Source organism: Pinus tabuliformis, chromosome J, assembly GCF_031772625.1.
Source record: "Pinus tabuliformis cultivar Carrire ecotype Pingquan chromosome J, CPIR1, whole genome shotgun sequence".
Taxonomy (NCBI): Eukaryota; Viridiplantae; Streptophyta; class Pinopsida; order Pinales; family Pinaceae; genus Pinus; species Pinus tabuliformis.
Window position 1 is genome coordinate 173,259,189 of NC_142295.1, and position 18,458 is coordinate 173,277,646.

Sequence of the window (18,458 nt, forward strand, 5' to 3'; positions counted from 1 at the left end):
AAAACTTTCAAGATTTAAATGATATCTTCATTAATGACATAATTAATTCCTTACACATCCTAACAAATATATATATATATATATATATATATAGAGAGAGAGAGAGAGAGAGAGAGAGACCAGTAAGTAATATGAATCATATACAAAGTATATATAGACACATAGGAGATAAATGTATATGATATTAAGGCATCTTAAAGCAGACAAAAGTATGGTACATAAGTGAGTAAAAGAAAATAAGCTAAGAGGAGAATAGAGGACATGATTGATTAATGCATAATTATATTATAAATTATGCTATAAAGTATTATTATAAAACTATATTTTGATATAAAAAACTAATAAATTGAACAAGAATAATTCTTCATCTCTTAAAACAATTCGTTGCATGGTACTTAAACATAATTATATAGTATATACAAACATCTTCAAAATTAATAAATTCACCAAGAACACTTTTGCATTACAACTAGACCTTGGATGCTAACAAATATTTTTTGCATTAAAATTATAATTCCCTAAAATATCTCCACACAACATCTATAGAAATAGTAAACCAAGTAAATATTAAAATAATGTCCTAGACAATTTTACTAAAAGAAATCCATGTCCCTTCATAGGAAACATAACAAATGGAGGAACCCTAAAAATATTAATAATTTATTTATTTTCTAAAATTAAATTAAATTAAATTAAATTAAGACCTAAAATATTAATATAATTAAGGTGCTAAAGAGATTGATTTAAATATTAATATAATTAATTTTACTATTTTAAAATGCATTTATCATATATTGGAAATACTATGGAATTTTAAAACATATATATATATATATATATTTTTTTTTTAAAGAATTTTCCTAGTATTATAAATAATTACGATATTATATGTAAATAAATACTATTTCTACGAATATGTTAAATGAAAATAAATAACTTGTTAACGCAAATAGACCAACACCTCATTTCTCTACATTAATTCAGTGGGACTTGAAGCAATTGCTTTGTGATAATAAGGCCTTTGGTGTTTATTAATAAAAAAAAACCTTTGCTATTTATTACTAAATTTCCAATAGAGTCTATCATAAAAGGCCCGTGCCATGCTAGTTCTTCATTGATTGCTTGGGAAGTTGGGCCATATTTTGAACTGGTGACCAAAACATGTTAGAAATTTCGGAAAAATGCGTGGATATTTCAAACATTCCATTTTAAACTTAAGGTCATTTTTGTTCTAAATTTGTTGGTTGTGCAGCTGAATTGATAACTGGCTGTCGAATTCCTTCAGCCTTCATCTTTAATGCAAGGGCCAAGTTTGAATGTGGGAGGTGCTTATGACAAACCTAGCGAAATCTACATATATTTACATATATTTACGTTGGCCTTGCAATTCCAAAAATATTGAAAACCTTGTGCGATGAAAAGACCGCGGTTCCACCAATTCCACTTGACAAATTTTACTACGGTGGCTACTGCCGACGACCCTCTTTGTATGGGGCTAATAGTCTACAAAGATGGTGGTTCTCAATGAACAATGATAACTCATTTCTTTTGCTCTCATTACCAGAATATATGAATGATTGTCCCGAATATCAAAATGGGTGGCTCTTTTGGTGGCGGTAACTTACAATATGGCCCCTGGCTTATTGCCACGAGAATGGGAATGTGCTTATGGTGGTCTCTCGATCTTGGATTGGGTGTTGTTATAAACAAATATGGGCATGGGTATAATTTCATAATTAAAAAAAAAACCCTTTACCTATACACCAAGTCACCGGATTCGTCCTAAACCCCCTATGAATCCTGAATCCAACGAATCCGACACAATTCGGTCCGGATTCGTGTCCAAATCATATGACACGTCGTGTCCTTTTCCGACACGTCGAATCCGAGGTCGTGTCACGATTTTCAAAAGCGTGTCGTGATTTTGGGAAACGTGTCCTGTTCATGGTAATGTTAAATTCTTAAAGTAAAAGTGACATTCTCCTTAATCTTCATTTTCATCCTTTTACTTGAATTTTTAACATTACCATAAAATGACTCAGGATGTTTGAGAGTGGTTACAGCCTCATTGGATTTCATATGGAGAAAGTAGAATTTTAGATTTCATTCAAAATCCAGCAGACTTATCAGTTTTTCAGGATTTTAGGATTGGGGGATTGCAATGTTTCCATTGAATTTTGTCATGTATTAGGGTATGGAACTCGTATTTAATCAAGAGCACCAATCCCTCTATGTACCTTGATGTTAGTGACATTGGTTGTCGAACTCCTGTATCATGACCCTCCTAAAAATGTACGCATCACTCAAACAAAATCTTGACTTGACATGTTATGCTTGTTCTATCTTATGTTAATGCTTAAAGGGTGATATTAATGACAAAGATCCCTATACAGATACAGAGGTAATGACAAAGATACCTCTGGATATTAATGCTTAGAGGGTGATATTAATGACAAAGATCCTGATTTTCCAACAACACTAAAAAATTAGACATTTCTCGTGGTGGCAAGAGGGCCAAGCATAAGAAATAGATAATAGATTGACATGTATTTGGATTTTGTATGTACTATGCATGCTAATAGCTATAGATGAAGATCTATGTTTGAAATCAATAAATTTGTATCATTAATTAAAATTTGTGTAAGAAATATGATAATATCTAATTTTTAATATCTATATATATATATATATATATATATATATATATATATATATATATATATATTTTAAATATATATATACATATATATATATATATTTTAATAAAATAATATATAACGTGTCCTGTTCCGGGGGGGTCAGCGTGTCCGAATCTGACACCACGAATCTCGAATCCTATGTGTCCCAAATCCCCGTGTCGGGTGACTTAGCCTATACACTTCATTCGTCGATTAAGTTATTATATATATATATATACATCCCAAGATATGTAGCCACTTCAACTTCCACTGTAAAACAACCATATGGACACGTCAAAATGTCTAGAAACATGCACTCCTTGTTACCATCCCAGTTTTATGAAGCATGGAGTCGGAAAAATGAGATGATCGTAGGGAAAGATGAGTAACGTGGAGTTGTTGGGTTTTTACTAAAATTTCATTCAATACATGACCAAATTCCATCCTCCAATGGAAACAAATTACGTACAAATTACAGATAACACCTTTGAAAATCCAAAAGGAATTCAATATACAACCAAATTCCATCCTTGGACGAAAACAAATTACAGAATTAACAACTTTGAAAAACCAAAAAAAAAGGCAAAAATAACACATGACCAGCAACAACTATTACGAACCACTGTAATCACGTGGCCATACTTTCTAAGTTACTGATTTTGGTAGAAGTCGAGAGTTTATATGGATTTTTGGGATTAAAAGAAGTTGGAATGGCTGGGAAACTTTCTTAATTAATTCCATAGTTTCAGATGGCCTTGACTAAATGAATTCAAAACTTCTCATCATTGTAATGTCTAAACTTGATAGAGAATGTGAAAGCGCACTCGAAATTTCATTTCCGGATTACTCTCAAATCATTTTATCCCACTTGTAGGTCAGATGGTGAATTGAAGTCTATGGTTGGAAAGGAAAGACACAGAGGTGGTAATCGAAGTCTAGGGCTTATAATGTCCGAAAGAGCTTGAACTTGGCTGTAATACCAAAATTTAGTGCCCTGGATTTTACAGTTAACGGGACATTTTTCACAACTTAACGCCCATATTCTACAATTAACCAGACAGATTCTACAATTAACAAGACAATCAATTTTAACCTAATTTTACTGATTTAATTGCAGATACATACCTGGATGAGGCACTTTTGGACTGTCGTTGCTCCTGCGCCTGTACTAAGCTGACCTTTTTCCTCCCAGCCTATCTGGGATCAACGTATTCGGTTCCCAGATCCAGAAGACATCGAAATCGAGGTCTTCTAGCCCCCGTGTCCAAAGCTCCAAGAATAATTACTCAAACTTCTTCTCTGTTTGTGGCTCTCTCTGTATTTTCTTCTTTGTCTTCGTTTCACTGGAAAGACCAAAAAGAATACCCCCCTTCTATGCTCTATTCGTCCCCTTATATCCCCAAAAACCACCATCGCCAACCTTCCATCGTCTCAACATTCCGCATTTTATAATAATATGTTTCCCTTGCCCCCTCATTTGGAAATCCAGAATGGTCCTTTATCCATTTTTGAGGCAGTGTCACCTTTTATGATTAAATAATAATATTTGTGGTTAAATATGATTTGGCTAAGTCGGTTCACTCCTTTTAAAGATATGTGTTATTAAAAGGTTTATTCACTATGTTTTATTTAAGAGGTTATCATTTATTCAAATGTTTATGTTATGCATCCTTTGAACATATTTATTTCTTTTTTAGTTAATATAAAATATATAATTTCTTCTATATATTATAATTACTTTTTATTTTGTATAATCCATTGTATTTACTTTTGTGTTAGTTATATATTATGCTGGTGGTATACATTTCAAGTACCCCACTCAATATATTCATTATATTCTGGTGAGTTAGGTATTTACTTCAATAATTAATTCATTACCCTATACTTGGACATTTTTCATAATTAGTTAGTGCGTATGCTACTGCAGTGCATGTGATGCATGCAAATATTCTTGTACTCCTTATAATTAGAGATGGGTCATTACACAAAATTTCCAAGTTTGTTGTAACTTGTACCTTATAATTAGAGATGGGTCATTACATAAAATTTCCAAGTTTGCTGTAACTTGTAATTTTTCCAGTGGGTAGTTTATAACCTAGATTGGGAAAGCCCTTGTATGTTGATATTATTTTTAATGAACAAGAGAAGGGCAAAAATATTTTGTGTGCATTTGTGAGATTGGTTTAATTTGCTTCCACCGAATTTTATTTTTATTTACCAGTTAAAATATATGTAGTGCATTTTATTCAGTATGCTGCTGTTTAGATGAATTTATAGCAAGTAAATTAGTAGGAAATAACTTGCCAGTGGCTTGGGTTAAGGAAATTTAACATGACTCCCTCACTGTGACATAGTTTGAGGAAAAAATCATTTTTTTAAGAATATTTTTACCTAAACCCTAGTAGGAGTAGACGTCACACTAGGCATGGCATAAGCGGACACTAGCCGTGTAGCTTGTTTTTCTACTAGTGCTATTACTACAGCGGCAAATGTCCTAATGAGTTCAACGAGTCTAAAGACTTTGAGCCAAAGGATGATCTTGTAGTTCATGCTAAGGAACCCATCTCTAGTATTGGTGATGAGTTTCATGATTGATTGTGTTAATGAATGATATGTAGTAGCCCAATAGCTTGTAGGATATTAATTGAATGCTAGAAGCCATTTAGAGCTAAATTGACTATGTTTTTTGTTTATGATATGTTTTGCACTTGGTGCCATTTTGATACATTCACCCTTTACATGGTATCTATATGAGTAAACTTTGCATATTTTGTCTCTAATGGTTTGGAATAATTTAAAATATATTTCTTCATTAAAATTTAAGTATTTTATATATTTTTAGTAAAACAAGTCACAAAATTCAAATTGGTTCGATTTAGAGCCGAGTTTGAGTCCAAGTTTTAAAACAATGGAAGCACTCCACTTTTGCACATTTTCCTAGGATATCCTTATTGTTTGGTGGTTAAAATATGGTTAAACTCTCATATATTGGCATGCTTTTTTAGAGTGCACTCTTTCTTGGCTAGGTATTGAAACATGGTTTTAGGCTTGTCCAAATTTGTTTGGTGGAATTTTTCACCCTTGATTTACACTCTCCTAGGTCATTTGCACTCTTTTGGCCTTTGGATTGAGGAGGGTAGGTTATTTGTACATGGATTTATGCCTTGGCACATTTTTGAGATCATCCCACCCTTGGAGGTTGTTATAACAACCAAAGGGGCCACTATAGCTTTAAAACCCCAAAGTTCTAACTAATTTTTCCATCTTTAGCATTGTTTTGGCATCTCAAGGTTTTTGATTCTCTCATCTAGGCTAGTGTTCTATTGATCATTTCACTTTAGCACATTTATTAAGGTTCAAGAATACCTAAGTATTTGTTGCACATTTATCACGGGGGAACACCTATTAGAGGATTATTTTATTGTTTGTGATCCTTGATCCAACAACTATTGGCACACTTTTTGAGGGATTGGCCTTCTTAGACTATTCTGAATTATTTTACCTTGGTCAATGTGTTCCCATAGTCACCTTCTTGCACACATCTCAAGGGTGCACCTTTTCTAAGGGTTTATTATATTATTTTGTTGATCAAATACTTTCTTGGAGAGCGCTCTAATCATTTTGAAGACACTTGGCATAATTTCACAAGAATTAGGAGGAATAAGTTTATCTAAAGCAAAACATCCTCGTTCTTTTGACTTTGAATTTGTTAATATTTTATTGGTGTTGGTTGTTGAGGATCATTTTAAAGCGATTTTTAAAGGAGAAGAGGACAAGTGGCATCTTGTCTGGAGCATTTTGCACGAAAGAGAAAAGATGTGGCATCTCATTTATGTGGCTTCATGTCAAAGACTATTTACACTATATGGAGAAACTATCTGTTGAAGCTTGCGGTAGCTTCAGAAGGTCTTCTGCATAGGCTTGGTGTCTTAGACTCTTAGCATGTGGAAGGTGATTGATTGCTTCTTTAGGTGCTTGCTTGGTGGAGCAAGTGATTTATGTCTTTTTTCCTAAGTCTAACTTAGGAAAAGTTCAATAATTGAAGTCAATTACTTATTGTGGACTATTAAGTCATTTTCTAAAGATAAATAGTTTAATTGTTTAAGTGACTTAGAGATAATCTCAACCATTGATCTCCAAGATCTTCTAGAAGGAAGATTAGGGTAAGAGATTTGGGCTTAATGAAGATTATAAAACAAGCTTAGTGAAGAGGTGAAGATGCAAGAACATAAGAGAGAGAGGCAACTACACAATTTTTGGAAAAACAACTTTCTCAGGGAGAGCGAATTCTCTAGCGCGTGAGCCTCAGTTCAACCGAGGAGAAGGAGGAATAATACAGGGATAGTTTTGGGGTGTTTTTGGGAGGCCAATTTATTGGGAATTGGAGAGGATGGATTGTTGAAATGAGAAGGAGGCACATTTGCTCGGGAGGTTGATTTGGCAGGGCCGAGTTGTGAGTGTGCAGAGGTTGATTTTATGGTGAGAGGTGGGCTGATTTTCTTCAGAGGTCGATTTCTAGTTGGATGATTTCCCTAGGCTGAATTATTCTAGTGGGGCCGTGTTGTAGGTTCTAGTCACTATATTCTTCTTTGTAAATTCTCCGTGGGTTGAATCCATGATTTTCCATATTAATAAATGACAGAGAATTGTTGTGGGTGAATTATTTCTATTGCAATGTGTGATTGATCTCTCCAATTTATTTCCACTGCATATAGTTCTAGATGTTAAAATACCATTGCTTTTAATCTTCGGTAATTTAGGATTTATTTTGTTAATTAAATAAATTGATGGGAATAAACAATTACCGTGAGAAAATAACTATGGGTTGGTCTTAGGAGATTTAACATGGTATCAAAGCTTTCTAGATAACTCTGAGAGAGAGAGATCCGAAATCACTAGGGTTTGCAGCAACAAGATTCTTTTTTTTTTACGGCAGCAAAATTATTTTCAAAATTTTGCAGTTGGGTTTTGTGGTCGTGGTCAATTTGTGAAGATGGCATCACTGATTAGTTTGTGACATGAAGACATGTTGAATGGGTTCGCTAATTTCAGTTCTTGGAAGGAGCGAATTACCATGATTCTGAAAATGAATGGTTTGTGGGATCTTGTGAACACAAACATTCAAGTTCCTTCATATCCAAATCTTGTAGGCTGTAGCAGAGCATAATCTCAAAGATATGAAAGCAAGGTGTATAATTTTGGATGGTGTGAGGGATCACATAATTCCTCACATATCAAGGAAGGACATTGGATGTCAAATGTGGGTAGCTCTGACTGGTCTTTATTAGAGCACAAATGAAAACAGGAAAATGGTGTTGCGGGGGAAATTAAATAACATCAGGGTGAACAAATTTGAGACCATAACATATAATGTCACGAGGATCCAACATGCTTGTTATGAGCTTGAAACTGTGATTGATTCAAAGATGGTGAAAGTTGTTCTGAAGGGTTGCGTTAAGCATTGGACCACCTTTTTGGATGGGATCCTTGCTAGGCATCAACTTCTTGATTGGAGTTGGTTGTGGGATGACTTCATCCAAAAGGGAATCTGGGAGAAGTCATTGATCAGAGGACAACAAAAGGGTACTGAGGAGAAAGTTGAGGTTGATCTTGCTATATAAGCAAAAAAGGGCAAATGGAAAGTCAAATAGAACTAGAGTGGAGGAGGACCTTCACAGAAAGAAAAGGAGAAAGGACATGAGCAAAGTCAAGTACTTTGCATGTCACAAGTTTGGGCTTTCCGCAAGTCAATGTCTAAGACAAGAAGAAGAGAAAGGGAAAAACAACTACGACAACAACTGCATAGATGGATTAGATGGTTGAAAAGTTCGAGAAATTTTTTGTCTTGGTGTCATGCCTTTCCGGAACCGTCACGAGATGTGTTTGGTATTTGGATAGTGGAGCATTTTGTCACATGACGAGATCTCAATATGTCTTCAGCAACATGATCAAGGGGCCTAGGGTACACATGTAGAGCTTGGTGATGAGGCCAAGTATGCTATAGAAGGCATTGGCAGTATTGAGTTTTAGATGGGCTCAGGTGGTATCATGGAGGTGAATGAAGTATTGTACATACTAGGTCTGGAGAAGAATCTCCTTTCAGCGTCGGCCATAGAAGGCAAAGGACTAGAAGTCAAATTTACTGGAGCTGAAGTGGCTATTGGGCCAGAAGGAACCGATCCCAGGAAGAAGTAAGTAATTGGGAGAAGGGAGAAGGGAGAAGGATCTATATTTGTTGAGAGGACAGTTGGTGATGGTTCTCATACATGAGAGTGACAAACAAAGTGAGATATGGCATAGGAGGATGGGACACCTACACTATAAAGCTCTCCATATGTTGCAGAGAATGGTTACAGGTTTTCCAGAGATCAGGGTGAATTCAGATGGAGTGTGTAAAGGGTGTGCGCTTGGCCAACAGGCGAGGGCTGCGTATCCTCGTAGCGAAACTAGGTCTAAGGGAGTGCTAGACTTGGTGCACTTAGACATTTGTGGTCCTATGTTCGTTACATCGATCACGGGGTCTTTGTACTTTGCGATATTCATAGATGACTCTTCCAGAAAAACTTGGATCTACTTCCCGAAGATCAAGGATGAGATCGTCAATTGGTTTCAGGAGTTCAAAGCTCTTGTGGAGAACTAGACCGAGAAGAAGATTAAGGTGTTGATATCAGATTATGGGGGTGATTATACCTCCAACGATTTCTAGGCTTTTTGTAGGTCAGGAGGGATTAAGAAGGAGCTCACGGTGCCTTACAACCCTCAGCTGAATGGGGTTGCCCAGAGGAAGAACATGACCACAATGGAGGTAGTGAGGGCAGTGATCTATGATCAGGGATTGCCTATGTTTTTGTGGGTAGAGGCCTACAATACAACTATATATGTGAAGAGCAAGAGTCCTCACAAGATATTGGAGGCAATGTCACAGGGTTCAAAGAATTTTAATCTTGAGGCTTGAAGTTCGACGAACCTCAAAACAAAGATTAAATTCGGCTAAGGTTTGATTTCGAGTCAGGTGTTTGGTTCAACCTCGTTTGTTGTCTTGTAATGGTTTTCAGTATATTTTAAATAACGTGAAACGAAAAGTAATGAAATTTGCCCTCAAATCTTCAACTGTCTAATTCACCCTTCGATAATTGATTTGACATATATAACCACGGATTTTTAAATGGTGGTTGAACAAAAACCTCTAGGTCGCTGTCAAATGTTACCATAGTGACTCGCCTAGCATATATGACTTTGGGTTTTTTTTAATCGCAGTTGAATGAAACCTTGAAATGTGCCCTTCGATAACTGGTTTGATGTATATGACCATGGATTTTTAAATGGCGGTCGAACAAAAACCTCTAGGTTGCTGTCAAATGTTACCATCGTGACCTGTCTAATAGATATGACTTTGGGTTTGTTTTAATGGCAATTGAATGAAACCTTGAAATGTGCTCGTGCAATAAATACTGCTATTCTAAGTTATTAATAAAGGCACCAATTACCCATTGTAATTTTAATAATATATAGTTAAATATCTGGTAGTTAAGTTAATAACCTAAGTCACTGGACTTGTCCCTCCCCCCCACATGTTGCGAATCCTTCATGTCCAACACGATTCGACCCTGACACATGTTCGACACGAGTTTGACTGGTGTCCTATTTGTAGGACAAGTTTGACTCATGTCGGACATGAGCCCTACTGGTGTCCCAATGTTTGGACACTGTGTCTTGTGAAAAAAACATCTTGGAATCGATGTATTTTCTCATTCTCACATAATTCAGTCACAATTTTGGAGCTCTTGAAGGTTTTGAAGTGCAACTAAGGGAAATTAAACAATGTTAGAAGGGATTCCAAGTGTTGGGAACTAGATTTGTCCAAGCCCTACCAATGCTATTAATGGTAATGTATTATTTTACTTAACTTTTTAACATTACCATGAAATGACTCAGGATGCTTAAATGGTTTGAACCTCGTTGGATTTCATATGGAGAAAGTAGAATTTTAGATCCCACTCAAAATCCAATAGAATTAACATTTTTTAACTTTTTAGGATTTCAGGATGGGGGGATTACAACGTTTCCATTGCAGTTTGTCATGTATGAGGGCATGGAACTAGCATTTAATTAAGAGGAGTGAGCCCTCTATGTACCTTGATGTTGGTGGCATTGGATGTTGAACTCCTTTATCATGACCATACTAAATATGGACCCATCACTCAAATATACTCTTGATTTGACATGTTAAGCTTTTTCTATCTTATTTTAATGCTTCGAGGGTGGTGTTGATGATGAGTATCCCAATATAGTCAAGGATTTTTATGATATATAGTACTAGTTATTTGTTGTACCATAATTTGTTTTGGACTATGCAGGCCATTTAGGGCCTCTTTGTTGATGTGTTTTTGGTTTAGAGAGGGATTGCATTTGCACTCAATGCTATTTTGGTTATATGCATTAGTTGTGTATTGAATTTGTATCATCATCATTTAAATGTTTTATATATTTCATATTTTATGTGTGATTCACTAATTTTTTATATTTTTTAATATATAATATATAAGGTATCCCGTGTTCCTTTTCGGGGGATCGTCGTGTCACGTGTTAGACACTCATATTTTCATGTCCTATAGACACTCGTATTTTCATGTCCTACGTGCTCTGTGTCCTTGTGTCAGGTGACTTAGTTAATAACTTAAAATTATATCTATACAATATTATATAAATATGAAATTTATCACTTAAAATTTTCATATGAACATAAAGTTATATATTATATTGATATAATAAAATATTATTACATTCGTTTTTTAATATTAATATAAATTTATTAATATATATGAAAGTTGTTATAAAATCTAAATATAAAATCTATCATTTAAAATTTCCATATAAACATAATTATATATTATATTTATATAATAAAAATTATTACATTCATTTTTAATATTAATATATATGAAAATTCTGACTATTATATATATATATATATAATGTTGAACCTCATTTGAATCATATTAGAAATATTGAATTGAATCGAATTTAATTGTTGTTGAACTCGAACTCAAACCTGAACTGTATGACATAGATTGGAGGACGTGACTCCTGAGGAGTTGTTTACAAAAATGAAACTGAATGTGAGCCAGTTTTGCATCTTTAGCAGTCCAATCTATGTCCACATTCCCACAGAAAAGAGGATTGAGTTGGAGCCCTTGTCAGAAAGGGGCATATTTGTGGGGCTAAAGTGAGGTCTCAAAGGCTTACCGAGTCTACATTCTAGGATAGAGGAAATTTATTTTAATTTGAGATGTTAGATTTGATGAGGGCAGGACCCTTAGGAAGTCTAATGAGAAAGAGACAACAAGGGTAGAGGAGCGGGAGTGAGAAGTTGCTAAGGCTAAACAGGGACCAACAACAGGGACGCAATTTGTAGATTTGGAGGCTGAGCTAGATATTCCTTCGAGCTCTACTAAGAGGAGGCTGAGATGGGCTGAATAGGCCTTGAGGGATGCTGAGGAGCATGTGGAGGCTCTTAGCAACACCTTCAGGTAGAGCATACCACTGACAAGATTTTATAGTTATTTGGCATTTTCGAGCAGTGTTAGCGAGTCTGAGCCTTCCACTTTTGATGAGGCTGCAAATGGGCATGTCTGGATGGATTCCATGGTGTAGTATAGCTCCATCATGAGGAATGATGTATGGGACATAGTGCTGAGATCAGAGGGAAAGTCTATGGTCACTTCTCAATGGATCTATAAGATCAAACATGCAGCTAATGGCAGTGTCGAGAAGTACAAAGCGAGGTTCGTGGCGAGAGGGTTCTCCCAGCAGGAGGGAGTGGATTACGAGGAGACATTCGCACTTGTTGCCAAATATGCATCCATTAGAGTAGTTATGTCCATTGCTTCAAAGATGGGGTGGAGGATACATCAGATGGATGTGAAGACTGCTTTCCTCAATGGGGTGATTGAGGAGGAGGTGTATATTGAGCAGCCTCAGGGTTTTGAGGTGCATGGGAGAGAGTCTCATGTATGTAGGTTGAAGAAGGCTCTTTATGGGCTGAAGCAGGCTCCATGCACATGGTATGCCAGGATCGATGGATATCTTCTTGGTTTGGGCTTCACCAAGAGTGAGGCAGACTCCAACTTGTACTATGTACTTGTTGAGGGTGAGCCGCTCATCTTGGTACTTTATGTGGACGATCTCTTCTTGACAGGATCAAAGAAGCTCATAGGGATGTGTAAGGAGGATCTTGCTTCAGAGTTCAAGATGAAGGACATCGACTTGATGCACTACTTTTTGGGATCGTAGGTGTGGCAGAAGCTTAGAGAGATTTTCCTTAGATAAGGCAACTATGGAGTTGAGATCTTGAGGAGGTTCATGATGGAGGATTGCAGACCTATGTCTACACTAATGATCACTAACTTGAAGAAGCTAAGTGCTTCTAAAGGCAAGTTGGTGGATCCCACATTGTACAGGTAGTTGATAGGTTCCTTGATGTATCTGGTCAACACTAGGCTAGGTATATGTTTTACTGTGAACAAACTCAAATAGTTCATGGTGGAGTTGAGACAAGTTCATTGGGTGGCAGCGAAGCATTTGTTGAGGTACCTGCAAGGTATAATAGACTTTGTACTGAGATATGTCATTGTTGGGGTGGAGCTATAGGGGTACACATATTCTAATTAGGAAAGTAGTGCTGTGGATAGAAAATCCATTTTTGGATGTTGCTTCAACTTGGGATTAACCATGATCTCATGGTAGAACAAGAAAAAATAGTTGGTGGCATGTTAAACAAAGGTAGAGTACATGGCAATGAGTATGGCGAGTTGTGAGGCAGTGTGGCCTCGCAAGATGCTTACAGGTCTATTTGATCTTGAGATGGGGCTAACGATGATTCATTGTGATAATCAGAGTTTTGTTAAGCTCTTTGAGAATCTCATGTTTCATGATTGGTCCAAGCACATGGAGATCATATATCACTTCATCAAAGACATGTTCCAGAGAGGTGTTGTGAAATTACAGTACATTTCCACAGAGGAGAAGGGGCAAATATTCTCACTAAGCCTCTAGTGAAAGGGAAATTTGTGAATTATTGAGATAAGCTGGGGGTGATGGACAATCCCTTCCTAGGTAGGGGGAGTATTGAAGCTTGTGGTAGCTTTGGAAGGTCTTCTGCGCAGGCTTGGTTTCTTAGCATGTGGCAGATGATTTATTGGATCTTTAAGTGCTTGCTTGGTGGAGTAAGTGATTTATGTCTTTTTTTCTAAGTCTAACTTAGGGAAAATACAATAGTTAAGTCAACTAATTATTGTGGACTATTTAGTCATTTTCCAAGGATAAATAATTTAAGTATTTAAGTGACTTGGAAATAATCTCAACCATTGATCTCCAAGATCTTCTAGAAGGGAGATTAGGGTTAGGGATTTGGGCTTAATGAAGATTATAAAAGAAGCCTAGTGAAGAGGTGAAGATACAAGAACACAAGAGAGAGAGGCAACTACAACATTTTTGGGAAAGTGACTTTCTCAATTCCACGCAGGCTTGGTTTCTTAGCATGTGGCAGATGATTTATTGGATCTTTAAGTGCTTGCTTGGTGGAGTAAGTGATTTATGTCTTTTTTTCTAAGTCTAACTTAGGGAAAATACAATAGTTAAGTCAACTAATTATTGTGGACTATTTAGTCATTTTCCAAGGATAAATAATTTAAGTATTTAAGTGACTTGGAAATAATCTCAACCATTGATCTCCAAGATCTTCTAGAAGGGAGATTAGGGTTAGGGATTTGGGCTTAATGAAGATTATAAAAGAAGCCTAGTGAAGAGGTGAAGATACAAGAACACAAGAGAGAGAGGCAACTACAACATTTTTGGGAAAGTGACTTTCTCAAGAGGGAGAGAGTGAATTGTTTAGAGTGTGAGGCTCAGTTCAATTGAGGAGAAGGAAGAATAACACATGGATAATTTCAGGGTGTTTCTTAGAGGTCGATTTGCTAGGAATTGGAGAGGTCGAATTGCTGAAGTGGGGAGGTGCAGTTGCTGGGGAGGCTGATTTGCGTGCACTGAGTTGTGAGTGCGCAAACGCTGAGCGAGAGCTAGGCACAAAGGCCGCTTTTCTGGTGAGAGGTGGGTCAATTTTCTTCAGGTCGAATTTTTGCAGAGGTAGATTTCTAGTTGGCTAATTTTCCTTGGCCAGAATTAATCCAGTGGGGTTGAGTTGTAGGTTCCAATTACTATATTTTTCTTTGTAAATTATTTGTGGGTTGGAACCCTGATTTTCCAGATTAATAAATGACGGAGAATTTAAACCTCTTTGTTGTTGTACACGATTTATTGTGCATACAAAAATAAAAGGGGGAGGCTTTTTCTTAAGATCCACGTCCACACACACCTTAGGGTTTGCATGAAAAGAGGTGTGCCGATCATCGGGGATGAGCACCTTGCCAAACGTTCTAGAAAACATATCTATGAATAATCACATGCTTATCGAGAGGGTACAAAATTCCAAACAAAGGCGGTAATTATCTTGGACGCAATCCTCTGCATTGAAATTTTCCCACTATGATTGTATGTGTGCAAGAGAGCTAGTAATATTTCAAGTATCAAACTAAAGCTCATGTTTAGTAGCAACACCAAAGGTGAATAGAAAGTATGCATTCTTAGCACCCAAACCTTAGTAAAGTTCAAAGAAATCCCCTTAGATTCCTAGTTCCCAATGTAACATTTGCTAAAGGCCTCATATCTTGACATTCCTCACAAAAATTGTAGGATCACGCCTCAAGATTCTAGGTTCTAGTGTCCCTAAAAATCTTTTATGTTTGGTATAAAAAAGTTGAAGTCATTCAGATCTTGAGCATTACCCTTCTCCAAAAGAGTCAAAGGAAGCACCTACATCCCTTCTTGCAAAATTGCTAACACTTGAGAATGCTTAGAGGAATTATTCCCAATCTTCAGACTTGAACTCTAGGGCCCAAATGGCCACGTGATGAGATGGTATGGGGACCCTAGGTCCTCATGAGATTGAGAGACAACATCACTAGGCAATTGTTAAATCTCAACAAGTACACCCACAAGCCTGCTAATGTTAGCTTCAATTGTCACTTACTTTTGACTTCAAGCTTCAATCCACCAAAAATATTTCTTCCATGAGATCCACATTAACTTTTGATATGAGAAGTGGCCAATCCTTGGTTGTTTTGCTTAAACTACTAGCCTCAACATTATGAACTTGGTGTTGGGCGATCTCACCACAACACATACTTATCCCTAACTATTTGCATTCTATGAGGAAATATACTACGGAGTAGGGGTAATTCTTGAAATACATAGCCCATTCTTAGGTGAACCACGTTTGTGGTGGAGGAGAGTCAGCCTAAAGAAAATGAAGAAATGACTCTGTTGACATTGGGTAGCCCTCCTTCATTATCCCTAGGATTACACTTCTATTTTAGGGTTGTTTGAAATGTAGGTTTGAGAGGTAACACATTTTTGAAGTTGGCATGATAAGGAGGTGGCTAAGCTCATTACTAGTGCATTCTTCCCTATGCATTATTTGACTTTACTATACATTTTTTTTTTATAGATTTTGATCTTGGAATCTTATAAGTCTCTAAATGTCTTGAAATTGGAGTCCCATTTGAGCTTTTAATGTTAAAATCTAAGTCAATGTTGATATTTACCCACCCTTATATTTTATTTTCGTTAATGTTGATGTTTACCTTTACTTGTTTTTTTACTATCATTCAGCTTAACATTTAATATAAATAGGCCTCTGACCCCAGTAGTGTCCATAGCTACATTCTTCAAAATCAATTAAGTTTGGCCTTCATTAAGTGACTTAGATAGAAACCCAAGAGAAAAGGCTTCAATTGCAAAATTAAAAAAAGAAATCATCCCCGACCATACCCCATATGGCCATGTAGAACTCATAAGGATTCATGCCCCTCCAAAAGATCTTCTTCTAATAAGTCATTGTCTTATCTATCTTGGTCCCCAACAAAATCCTAATTTGGAATAGTCCTACAACACGAATTTTTGTCATCCAACACTTGATTTGTTAACATATATGGAGAAAAGATATTCTAAAAAAGCTAACTAAACACAACTTTGACGACAACAAGGGGCTTATTAACTCTTGCAAATTGAGAACTTTGTAGACCATTTCCTTCTTTTCTAGGAAGTTGAAGTTACACTTGGAACACTCATCTTGTTCATTGTTCCATTGCAACCCAAACTGAAGCCCACCTCCTCTAGCAGTGTATGCCTTAAGGACTATCATCTCCACTTGGCCACATCCTACTGTAATACCACATTGTGAAGATCTTCGTCAAGGAAGATGTGCACCTCTTCAAACCGAACATTGGATTCTCACATCGTTGTGTCTTTTGCAGGCCGTCATCTGCCCCAACCTTCTTGTGAGCTTAATGGTGTGAGAGATAGCAACTTCCTACTAGTGAAGCCAATCCTGAGCTCCCAAAGGTTGGGGAGAAAGATTTTAAAGCCTATGCATCAATGATTGATAATTTGGAGATTCGAGACATGACACTTTCAACTTGAACAAAGAGGAAGGTGTTGAACTCATCATGTGACCAATTGAAATAATTTTCTGAATAAGAAATTTTGATTTGAATTCGTAACCTCCATCAAAACATCCAATTGTCACAACTTCCTTGAAAATGAGATATCTTCTATGGGGACATAAACTCTATACAACCCAGGTTGGACCTTGGTGCTACAATATTTGTAATTAATCCATGTGGACCACTAATTATAATGTGCACCCTTTTGTTTCCAGTTAGCTCATACATTTGTAGAGCAACCTTACACCAAAATCACACATACTTCTCAACACCATTGATCACATTCCCTATGCTTCCACTTGGTCACCTTCTTGTTCCACCATATTAAATCCACACCCACGCACCCTCACCTTAAAACAATTCGATCCACAAGTGGGAGATAGGAAGCTAAGCAAAATCCCAAATATGGATGTGTTGCGAATTGAGGTTAGGAGCATGAGTTGCGCAAAACCCTAAAATTTTGTCTTGGACCAATGAGGTAATATAAACACTCTAGTCCTCCAAGTCCCTGCCATGGTCCACAACAAAGTGTCGTAGAAGAGAAGAGTAAGAATGTTATGAATATAAATCATAACAATTAATTAAATAAAATAAATATAAATATTAAATGATTAAATATTATTTAGGTTAAATAGTCATTAAATTAAGTGAAAAGGCATGTCTAAAAGACATGCCCATTCACGAAAGGATACCTGCTTGGGTATATAAATGCAGATCCTCATTGTAAACATTCATCAACCTATACATTTTATATATATAATAAATTATTATTACAAATACCTGTGTGTATTTTAACATATTAAGTTTTCAAGCTATCAGTTTTCTAGCTTCAACCATAGTTTTTATGCTTCAGTGGTATTAGAGCCATGGCACACGATATAATCATGCGGCTCTTTGAACGTTGTTCGCCACACAATGTGCCATTACATTCACATCCTAATTACGTTGAACAGTTTAGTATTCAAGAAGCATTTCAGCGATTAGAAAAATCATTTGCAGAAGTTAAAGCATGTCAAAAGGAAATCAATAATAAGGAAGATGATAGCGATGGTGAAACAAAACTAGATGAAGCGTTAGATGATTATAATGTTGAAGATGAAGATGTCGCAGAAAATGATCTAGATGATGATCCCGATGAAGTTGATACAGATCAAGATGATGATACAAATGAATCTGGTCCAATTGATGTGGTATCTAGTCCACTGCTTGATGCCACAAC

The 18,458-nt window shown here is 36.3% G+C and overlaps 1 protein-coding gene across 2 annotated transcripts in view; it reads left to right on the plus strand.

Moving 5' to 3' along the window:
• The window catches only part of DCP2 (decapping 2), a 214,430-nt gene that overhangs the window by 89,095 nt on the left and 106,877 nt on the right, over positions 1-18,458 (plus strand). The window lies entirely within an intron of this gene.